Source organism: Acomys russatus, chromosome 12, assembly GCF_903995435.1.
Source record: "Acomys russatus chromosome 12, mAcoRus1.1, whole genome shotgun sequence".
Classification (NCBI taxonomy): domain Eukaryota; kingdom Metazoa; phylum Chordata; class Mammalia; order Rodentia; family Muridae; genus Acomys; species Acomys russatus.
In genome coordinates, this window is record NC_067148.1 from 33,717,478 (window position 1) to 33,729,210 (window position 11,733).

The window sequence follows — 11,733 nt, forward strand, 5'->3', positions numbered from 1 at the left end:
GCACTCACATGAACCACTTACACTAGCTGCAAATCCCAGAGCTCGGCTTCAGAACAATCTAGTTTCTGTTTTGACCACCCTACTTGACGTGTTTCAGCAGATAACCTAGGTATTTTGTTTTTCAGAAAGATAATTAAAAGGCTCGTCATAATTCTTAAGAGCATGTTTCTTTTTGTCCTCTGCCTCAGTCTCTCCCATCCCTGACCTCTGCCACCATATGCTACTATGAGAGTGAGTCAGAAATCCCCTAATTAGGATGACACTAAATTCTTGGTAAAGCACCTGGGTAACTTCTGTAGACAGTCTCCTTCATGGAGCCCATTATCAAGTAAGAAAAAAATGAATGTCAGTGCTAGCAATAGAGTCAAACTGAGACTAGCCATTGAACATATTCAGATTACTAAACTGGTGACAGCATCCAAACACTGTATTCAGAACAGAACCCCAGTTCTGACTAGCATTGTTATTTTTCCTTATTCTATAGGTGTTTCAGTTTAACAACAAAGTACATCAGTACATCATGCTGGGTCACTCTTTTCTCATTTACAAATGTGCCCTTCTGAAAGACCTAAAGCTTTTTAAAAAGTGCATTCTGTTGATATTTTCGATATTAAACATTTCTCAAAGTGAAGCTATCTGGTGATCTATGTCTGTTATGTCTAACCTGTAGAGATAATTACTCCATAATTTCTTCAACTGGTGCATTTCTAGGTGTGTTTTAATGAGCAAGTCATTGGAACAAGGGCAACCCACCAGGGCCAGTATTAAAAACCAAAACAAAAAAATCCTAACTCTTCCTCCCCCAACAACCATCAATTGCTCCTCAGCTAGAGGTGGGACTGTGTAGGCCCTCCCCGCCCCCCCACACACACTGCATGTAATCAGAATGATAATGTTAAAAGGTCCTGGAGGAGGGCACAGGGAGTCAGGGACCAGCAAGATGGCGCATGTATAAAGGTGCTCTCCACTAAGACTGATGACTCAAGTTTCATCCACAGAACGTAAACAGTGGAAGAAGCAAATGACCTTCGGCAAGTTTTCCTCTCACCTCTACATATGGCACGTCCACACCTTCCTATCTACGTTTATGAAATAAGAAAATAATACGTCAAAAATAATTATGGTGGCTTTTTTTAAAGAAAGGAAATCAAGACTTGTTCACAAAAACACATTTCACATTTTCTGAAACCAATATGTTCTATTCAGTTGGACAGTTATGAAGAATTTCTTAAAGAGAATGGAAGGTATGGCGATGAATAGAGCTGCTCGAAACTTCACATAATTATTATAAAGATGAACGATGCCTCTCTTTAGAACACAGGAGACTGCAGTGGCCGGAGAATAAGCAGTACCTTGTGCAACACTCTAAGTAAAATACTTGCCCCAGTTTTATAAAGTTTGTCCCAGTTTGTTTGACACAAAGCTTACAGGTCAAGCCAAACTGCTCTAATCTAGAAGAAAAGCTTTGTGATACTAAAGGAAAGCAAAGTCCTTTAAAATCCTTGCAGCATATAGAATACATTTCAGATTTGCTTCCCTAGAGTCAGCCAGCTTATGAATGTTAAAATTGTCCACCCTGATTTTCCACACCAAGCACATTAGAAAACCTTGACCACACTCTGTACAATACTAAAGAAGAATAGGACTCAAAGTGGTCCTGTATTTTTCTCATATTTTCCTTGAATATGACAAAACAAAATGGAAAGTTGACATCATTCATTATAGAATAATTTTCAAAGATACAAAATTCTTTTTTTCTGTTGTATGATCTGTATACCCTGTGAGCTTTTAGTGGCATAGCTAGGAAGCAATAGACCAGAGAGTTATGTTTTATTTTTTTTCTAACTTTAACCTGTTTGTTCTCACATTGTTTCCAGCTAACCGCATCTGCTTCAGAGAATAAACCATACTCATTACCATTCTTACATTCTTGATGAATTCCACACAGATATAGCAGTTTTCCTGGAAAAATACATCAATACTAAACTTAACATTTTTATTAGAGTTATATCAAACTTTCAGGGTTAAAGTATTGGCATACCCAGGTTTCATTTACTCCTATCCCGTACTTAATTGTTACGTCAGCTAAAATAGATCTAACAAGAGACACATCAGAAAAAAAAATGTGTTATTCCCTCAAATGTTGAGAAGTTAAAATTGGAATTTCATAATGTTAACAAATCAGATTTTTACATGCAAAATCTTGTATGACTATGAGTGTGTGTGTGTGTGTGTGTGTGTGTGTGTGTGTGTGTGTGTGTGTGTTATTTGAATTTAGTAGATTGGAGAAATCAGATTATGTTGCTGGGACTTCATTATGCTCAAGGCCTCCATAGGAGTTTGACAGGGGCTAAGGGAGGGGAACACAAAGCTGGTTTCTTTTATCTGGCTTAAAAGTTGAGCCACCTTTAGAAAGTGGCACTAATCAAACAGAAAGTCAGTCCTCATTTGAACTTACATAGACTGTGACAGCGTGCACAAGACCTGCACAGATTGAAACCAGACAAAAAGCCAAGCATTGAAAAGGGAAGTGGGCAGAAAGCGTCAACACTAATCAAGGAGCTATTTGCAACTGGCACCTAATGGGAAAGGGAAAAATCAGTTTTTGTCAATGGAATGTCATTGGGTATGTCAACCAGGAGAGCAAAGGGGGACCATTGCCAGCATGTGGAAATGGGGAAGCAATAGAGAAGAGAAGAAAAAGCAGGACACAAATGATCTAGATTGGGAAAGGGGAAAGGTGAGGCTGATCTTATTAGGGAGGAAGAAGGAAGAAAGATACAAACAAAGAGGCAAAGAAGGTAAAATAGCAGTAAAGACTTATGAGGAAGTTATAAGAAGCCATGCTATTAGGAACATAAAAGTACCCACAAGACGTAACTTGCTCTACAAATATACCTACATATATAATTTAAATTAAAATTTGTGCTGGAGGAGCCTAGACTCTCCAACAAAAACCCAAACACAGCTGTCTTTTGAGTTGTGGGTCAGGGTTGTCCCCTAAAGCATTACATGCTACTGCTATTGGCCTTCACTGCCTGTCCCCGCCCCAGAGGTGGAAGGTCTTAGATCACTACTGCTGAAGACACCATGCACTTCACACCCAAGGCCCAGAAGCCCTTGAGTTGGAACTGACCTCAATGCCCCCTTTCACAGGACTAGATTTTATTGTACCATAAAGTCCCATGAGAGCTTTCAAGTGGAAGTAACTAGCAGCCTTACCTAGCTATGGCACCCATCACTGTGCCATACTGGTCCTTTTTAAGGAGCTTTCTAAGGGCAAGTACAGCATAATGATCCTAAGAGTTCAGTAGTGGCATGCTTATGTTGGCCATAACCAATAGCTCTCTAATTGGACATAATACCTGCTCAACAAAAAGGCAATTGTGTCTGGTATGAGAAACCTAGCCAACTACCAAGGGCTAATGACGTCATGGGTCTTGGAGTAGAACTTTCCATTGCCACTTTACTAAAGCAGCACAGTCCTTCACTACTCTCCATATATTTGCCCCTGTAGCTACATATAAGTGTAGTTCTCACCTCTGCATCAAAGAAACCACATTTTTTCACAGACAAAGACTATTTAAAGAAAAAAGAACACAGCCAATCAAAATAAAGAGTTGTGAAACATAGTCCCAGTAGACACAATACAACATAACTTCTACACACAAGGCTCAGTAATCATTACAGAAGAGAGGGCAGAAAGATTGTTAAAGCCAGAGGAACAGGGAGTTTGCTGTAGATTGTTTCCTAGGAGTCTCACAATATTTCTCTATGAAATAAAATTTAAAAACATTCACACTCTGAAAAAAAAAACTCTGAGTTCACCTGGTACTTATTTAATTAAGTATAGACTCTGAGGTTTTAGTAAGTAAAATGCAGCTACCATGAAGTTCTCTATTATAGTCACTATCAATGCTTTCAGTTTTTTTCAATTGAAATATACATGTCAATATAGTCACCATTTTTTTTGTTGTTGTTGTTGTTCTCATTTTAAAGCCTAAAAAGTTCTGAGTCTTTGACTCAACTCCTATACCTTCCATTTTCTTTCTCACACATTTTAAATTTTAGATCAACAGCTGTGTCGTTGTCTAACACAGAGAAGACATTTTCCATCACCCTTTTTTATAAATGGTAAATAATTTCTTCGTGTGTTTTAGAAAATACTGAATACTGTCAGTTTTCATGCTTTCATGTCCCTAGGTACCTTCTTGTAGCCACTTAAGGATGGCTTGAAGAGTCTTGAAAGGTAGTGTCTATCCCTCGAAAGGAAATGTATATCCCAATGACTCTAGTGAGGCTGGAGAGCCCAGTGAAGGCTGAAGTCTAGAAGCCCTAACAAAAAAAGCTTCAGATTTAGTGAATAAGTAAAGTAGAGGGAAGACAGGAATACTGTCAACGAGAAAGGCTGGAAATTCAGCTGGGGTCACTGGGACTAGTGTTCAGCACTGGTGCAGGGTCTAGGGAATTCTATGGTGTGTGACCTATGACATTATAATATTAAAGCACACACCAGGATTTAAGACGTTAATGAAACATGACCCAGGATGTCATGTGTAGAACTAGACACAACCGACAGAACCTTCATGAGAAAACCCACACTGTGCAAATGAGACATTTGTGGCGTAAATGTCCCAATCCATCATACAGAGGATCCATTTGAGCTAACCTCTCTGCTCATTCCCATTTCTCTCCTCCCAAGCACATACTTTCTTTTTCTATTTAAAAATAAATTTTTACATTTATTCACTCACTCATTCATTCATCCATTCACTCACTTTAAATATTGCTCATGGCCCTATCCCTCCTCACCTCCGAGCCCCACCCTCCCTTCCTCTCCCCCATCCCTCCTTTCCTATTGCTCAGAAAGGGGGAGGCTTCCATCCAATCCACCCAGCTCATTAAGTCATATCAGGACTGAGCTGTCCTCTTCCCCTGTGGCCTAGCAAGGCAATCCCTCCAGAGGAAAGTAATAAAAAAGCAGGCAACAAAGTCCACAGCAGAAAGAGCCCCCACCTGTACTCCCCTTGCTAGGAGACCCACAGGAAGCCTGAGCTGCTCACCAGCTACATCTGTGTAGGGGGCCTATGTCCAGTCCATGCATGATCCTTGGTTGGTGCTTCAGTCTCAATAGGACCACTAAGTCCTGCTTAGTTGGCTCTATTGGTCTTCTTGTGATGGTCCTGTCACCTCCAGGTCCTTTTCTCCTTCCCCTCACATTTCCAAATTTGCAGGCAAGTGGATGAGACTAGAAAAGATTATCCTGAATCAGGTAACCGAGACCCAGAAAGACACACAGGGTATGTACTCACTTATAAGTGGATTTTAGCCATATATACATGATAAACATACCACAATGCACAGACCCAAAGAAGAAAAATAACAAGGATAATCCAGGAGAGGATGCTTAAATCTCACTCAGAAGGGCAAATAGAATAGAGAGAGGTAGTGGTTAAAGAGAGGGAATAGGGTAGGAGAGGAAACACGGAGAGATATGGGGGTGGAGATCAGACCTGGGGAGAGTGGGCATGGAGGGTGAGAGGACAAAAGGCCTGTAGAGAAAAGAGAAACTGTGGGCAGAGGCATCTCTGTGACAAGCTGGAGACCTAAGTCAGGGTAGGCTCCCAGGGGGCTATCAGAGACTCCTAGTAGCAGGGGCCATAGAGACTGGAGAGGACACATTTTTTTTTTTTTTTTTTTACTATATTCTCTTGAGGCAGGAAAGGAAGACAAGGAAATTATGGTGAGAATGGAAAAGAACCCCTTCTCTTGGATTTTCATTGAAGATTTTCACTATCTGAGAAGCATAAATTCCAGACAGCACAATCAACATTTCTGTGAAGGCTATTAACTTAGAAAAACTATTCTTTTCATGTATAGCTATTTTATGTTAAACTAACAATGAGCCAGACTTAGGGCAGGATTGTATATGACTTCGGATAAACATCATCGCTTATTAGATGCATCTCCCGAGACTCAACAAGAATTTTACATTCGTTAACAGTAGGATATGGTATCTTTCTGTGTGCTGGGGATCTACTGTTTGTAATCCTATCAGGAACAGCTCAGAAACCACCCAGTCATCTCATTTAGGTTTCTTAGCAAGGCCTTGATGATAGTAACCATCAAACTCCACCAAAGTTATATATGTCGTGATAAAAACCAATGTCCTGGCACTCTCTCTTCAGGAGCTCCTACTTATATCGGGTAGGCCCTCTTTTCTGAAACTCCTCTGCTTCTGGGCTTGTCTTGTATTTCTTTTCAGATGTCTCTCTTTTTCTTAACCCTCACGCTTGTGTCTACATTTAAATATATTAAGCTCCAGTTCTGTTTCTAGTTTTATAAACTGATCATTCCTTAAATTATTTTCTATTTTCAAAGCCCCAACACTTGGCTAGATACCATCTATGTGTCTCAGGTCAATTCAATTTCCCAGCTTAGAAGAACCTAGAACCCAACCAGGTGCCTGCAAACCTGCCAATCCCATCGTCATAATGTCTCAGATGTCCAGAATTAGCTGTATTTATTTACAAGTTAAAGGCATCAAACGTGCAGCCTTGCTTAGATTGACAGGCTGGATAATGATCCCCAACATCTTAAATCCTAGGACTGGAAATCTTAGCATACTATGGTGACAGAAAGTGGACTTTGTATTAAGGATCTGGAAATGAGGAAATTATCCTGTGTTGTGTGGGTAGCTGTGAAGGATAAGTACAGCTCCATTACAAAAGGACGATAAAGAGATACTGGGCCACACAAAGCAGAAGAGAGCAAAGCGATATTTAAAGCAAGACGCAACTCTGTGGAGTTGAAGAAATGAGTCATCAGTCAAAGAATGTCCACATGTAGCTCTAGTGGCTGGAAAAGTTCTTAGTTCTACTGGGGAGGATTCGCCCCTCATCAGATTGTCAGTTTTTTGTTATGTTTTAAGCCATCAATCTACAGTCTTTTTTTTTTTTTTTTTTTTAATGATCCCCTTTTTTCTATCTGGACTCTTTATTTTTCAGTTTATGTTATTTCATGTGCATTATCATGAAGGCATCAGATCCTATGGAACTGGAGTTTCAGACAGTTTTAAGCTGCCATGTGGGTACTGGGGATTGAACCGGGGCCCTCTGGAAGAGCAGCAGTGCTCTAAACTACTGAGCCATCTCTCTGGCACCAAGTCTACAGTCTTTTATTATAACAGCAATAGGACACACATAGGGTATTAACCACATGAACAGTTAAAGATTTTTAACCCTATCCACTACCTAAATCTGTACATTCAGATAAGTAACTGGTTTGTTTTGTTTTGTTTGTTTGGTTGGTTTGGTTTGGTTTGGTTTTGATTTTGGTTTTAGTTTTTCAAGACAGGGATTCTCTGTGTATCCTTGGCTGTCCTAGACTCACTTTGTAGACCAGGCTGGCCTTGAACTTACAGAGATTTGCCTGCCTCTGCCTCCCGAGTGCGGGGACTAAAGGCGTGCGCCACCACCACCCAGCTAATGTTATTTGATATTTACATTATTTTAAACATTTCCTTATTTAATTTGTTGATTTATGTTTGGGTTTCCGAGACAGGGTTTTTATCTCTGTTTAATAGAGCCCTGACTGTCCTGCACTTGCTTTGTAAACCAAGCTGGCCTCGAACTCACAGTGACCTGCTTGCCTGCCTCTGCCTCCGGGAGTGCTGGGATTAAAGGAGTGTGCCATCACTCCTGGCTTAAAAAACAAACAAACAAACAACAACAAAAACAGATAAGTAATTGTTGGAGAACGGAGGAGTAGGTCAGGGTTTATTCTGAAGTACGTTTTATTCTAAAGTACTAAAGGTTAGGTTAGGATTAAGGAATGTACAAATAATGCTACTTGTACTGCGTAGCCAATTGGAGGGGGTGCTTCTGTGGGGAACTTCTCCCCCTCTCACCATTCTTTAGTTGCCTGTAGTTCTTTGTCCAGAGTTGGAGCCCCGTGAGATTCACTCTTTCTGGTTAGCACATCCGATGCTATCACCCTTGCTCAGGTTTTGTTTAGACAGTTATGTTGCTTGTTTATTAAACAATCACCAATAAGGCACAACACCCCTAAAAATGAAATAGTTGCATACATACCTTTGTAGAAACCAACAGCTCTATGATTGGTCACAAGGCCCACTCAACAAGGGGAAGCCACGCCCTACACTGAAAACCCAGTCAATTACCTGGAGCCAGCAAAGCCATGGATCTCGAAGGAGAACTTACACCTCGACTTAAAAAAAAAAAAAAAAAGTGTAATTCTACTACATTCTAAACATCCAGCCTTATACACACAGAAAATTATAGGTATGATAGCTTGTCAAAGAAAGTCTCTTAGCACCAGTTGGGGACCTTTATTTTATTTTATTTTTAAAGCTATTTATAAGAGGCTAAAAGCCTGGGTAGGAGACAATAGAAAATGCCACATTTGATGATCACAATGTGTTAGCATTGCATAGGCTGTTAGACTCTGTTAAATATGCAGGTATTACCATACTAGGCCAGGTACTCTCCATGAAGCAAGCAGCATCTGGCTTGAGAGTGAGGTGAGCCTTTAATCTATTTTGCCTCCTGTGAAATACTTTATATACAGAACAGAGCCAGCAAGAATTAAAAAAAAAAAAGTTGTAGCAATTTTCAAAGAAAAGGGAAAAGCAAAGCATAGAATATTGTGATTATTTTCTTCTCATTTTATATCAGAATTAAGTGCCCCCTAGTGGCCAAAGAATTTATCACCTCACTATTGTTGGGTGAAGGAAAAAATGCTCCTGGGGTATACAAAAGAAATAAAAGTCTTAGCTTAGTGACAGTTAATAATCTAGCAATAAAGGTGGCTATGCCTTTATCATCAAAACATATATTATGATCCATGCTGCTTAAAGGTAAGATTATATACTTATATTTTAAAGCTCCTTTCAAATGAACATGTCAGAAATATAATTTAATGCGGCATTTACAGAGGGAAGATGCTGAATACAAGTAATTGGATGCAATTAATCAGGAAAGGTTCTGGGAGGGGTGGGTTTTAAGATTTGTTTTAAACAAAAGAGGGTCTTGGTCTGGCAATGGGGAAAACAGATATTTCTTCAGCCACAGAGTCTAGAGCCAAGGGGATTAGGATTCTAGTTCCAAGGGGCTAGGTGCTTTCCCCACATCCAGCATGGAGTAACACAAGTGACACCTCTGTGGTTTAACACAGAGTATTTTTTAAAACCTATTATGGCACTTTGTGTAATGGCAAGTATGAGGTACCCCTACTAAATCATTGCTGGCATAATCAATGTAGCCACTGCCGTGTCTAACTGTGTTTTGGACGTTTGCTGCCTTAGCACATTCCCAGAGCTATTTCTTTCTCTCCTTCACCAGCGTGCCACTAAAATGCTCTAGTAATCATCCTTTACTGAACTTGAAGGCTGTGTCCTCTTCACAACGATCATTTGCGCCACTGGCCTTCTGAGTTTAATGGCTTGTAATTACTGTTCCCTCCTTAAACTGTGTAACTTCCGTAACTGAAAGTAAGCAGTGTGCTGCCAACAGCCTTCTCCAGGAGATACGAGGAAGTGAAGCAAGGTTATTGGTACCCACGCCAAAGAGAAAGCCACTGACAATGCCGATTCCTCCTCTTGTCTGCACGATTAAATTAAAAGCACAAGCCAAGGCTTTTCCTGAGCCTTGACCTGACCGGGGCAGTGTGAGGTAACCTTATTCCTCATTCATGTCAGATGGAACAGGGTCATTGTGATGGCAAGGCAAATTTGGCTATTTACTTCCGTTAATACAATCAATTATTATGACAGTTCATCAAGGTTGGAGTGAGTAAAGTTTCTAAGGCTGTTCAGTCTATAAAAATCCCATTACCTCTGGCTCTGTAGATTAGTGTCAGCTTGCACCTGCTCAAACACTCTTGACCTCATCAAAATAAAGAAATACAAATGTAAATAGCAACCAATATATATCATATCTTGAGCCTTCACCTATTTTTTAAACTGTAATATAGGGAGTTTATCTGGCAATAATTAAAATAACATAAAGATTTATTTTAAACAATAAAAAAAAAACCACCAACAAACATGATTTTTGGTATTCTGGGAAGATGACCATTGTCTATAAAAAGTGAAAAATTTAAGAAGATTCTCAGATAGTGTATTATTAAAATATCTTTAAAGTGGGTAAGATCTGCATAAAAGAATAAAAGGTCATGCAGAGAGTTGTCTTAGCAAGTGAGTGCTTGCTGTATAAACACAAGGACCTGAGTTCTAATCTGAGGCACTCACATAGAAAGCTGGGCACAGTGAGCATCCATAATCCAAGTGTTAAAAAGCTTGGAGACAGGAGGACGTCAGTGACTTCCCCATAGGCTCAGCAGAAGATCCTGTTTGAAAAAAATATAACATGGGATGGAGTTGATCAAAACACATTGTTTGCAAGTATAGAATTCTCAAACAATAAAAAGTTAAAAACAAGAGCCCTGCGACTCAAGAGCTAGCAACTGAGAAGCCTGGCCAAGCCTGGTGGGGTTCATTTTAGTAGAGAAGCTCGTAAACAGGTGGATGTCTTCACACAAAATCTTTTTCAGGAGGCTAATGATTTCCTCTGCATATTCTTGCCATGAAAAATCCTATACCTAAGTCAGCTCTTGCAGGAGAATCCTCTCATTACGGCTGCCCTCTCCTTCCTCTTGGTTCCTCTGGACATCCCCATCCCAGATCCTCCACCCAAGGATGATGAGTTGGAAACAGACAAGCAGGAGAGGAGAGAAGTCTCTAAATATGGCTTTCTCCCTGGGAATGAGAGGCTTCTGGCCTCGCTTGCACCGGTCAAGCCAGAAGTCTGAACTCTCAAAGAGAAGCACATTCTGGTAATCATGTGGATCCAGCACCTGGTCCCCAAGATTGAGGATGGAAGTGATTTTGGGGTGGTAATTAAGGAGAAGGTGTTGGAGCGAGTGAACACTGTCAAGACCGAAGTAGAAGCTTTCCAGACAATGATTTCCAAGAGGGATGCTGTGGCCAAGGCTTCCAAGGAGACCCATGTAATGGATTGCCCTGCCTTGGTGCATGAGTGAGATGAAGCCGGCTATAGGAGCTCAGGGCCGTGATGCTGAACCTGAGGGCCTGCTCTGCTCAGCTTTATTATCATCATATCATCATCAACAACCTAGAGAAAATTATCAACCCAAAGAGTGAAGAAAAATTACCTATGTAATGAGCTAAGGATTAGATGAAAAATAAATGACATTCTTTAGAAAAAGGTTAAAAACAATAGAGAGCCATAGAGAAAGACAACCAACATTGACCTTTGAAGTGGTGTGCACACCCCTGCAAATACATGCACACAGGTGCATACACTCTTCACAGACAGATGAGGAATACAATTTTATTCTAAATATTTATACTTGAAATAAAATTTGACAATAACATAATTTTCACAATGAAAATAGTTATTTATGAAGATGCCTTCTCCCCATCAGGATTACAAACCTTTTCTATGTGTCCTGCATGAGAATGTTGGTACTTTTGATGGCCAAGTATACTTCAAGACACAGTCTTTACAATGATGGGGGAAATAAAACTTCCAAATGAAAAGTACTTTTCATAATGTGACTTGTTCTTAAACTGTCCCACCTTTCTGTGTAGGGTTAATGGTCCATGTGCAAGGGATGTTTTGATTGTGTGTGGGTTTTGTGTGTTTTTTGTTTTTGTTTTTTTGCTGGTTTGTTTGTTTGATTTGTTGGCTC

At 40.0% G+C, this 11,733-nt stretch overlaps 1 pseudogene; it reads left to right on the forward strand.

Moving 5' to 3' along the window:
• LOC127196719 (proteasome activator complex subunit 2-like) overlaps window positions 1-11,201 on the forward strand; it is a 120,344-nt pseudogene extending 109,143 nt beyond the window's left edge.
• Window positions 11,202-11,733: the final 532 nt, after the last annotated feature.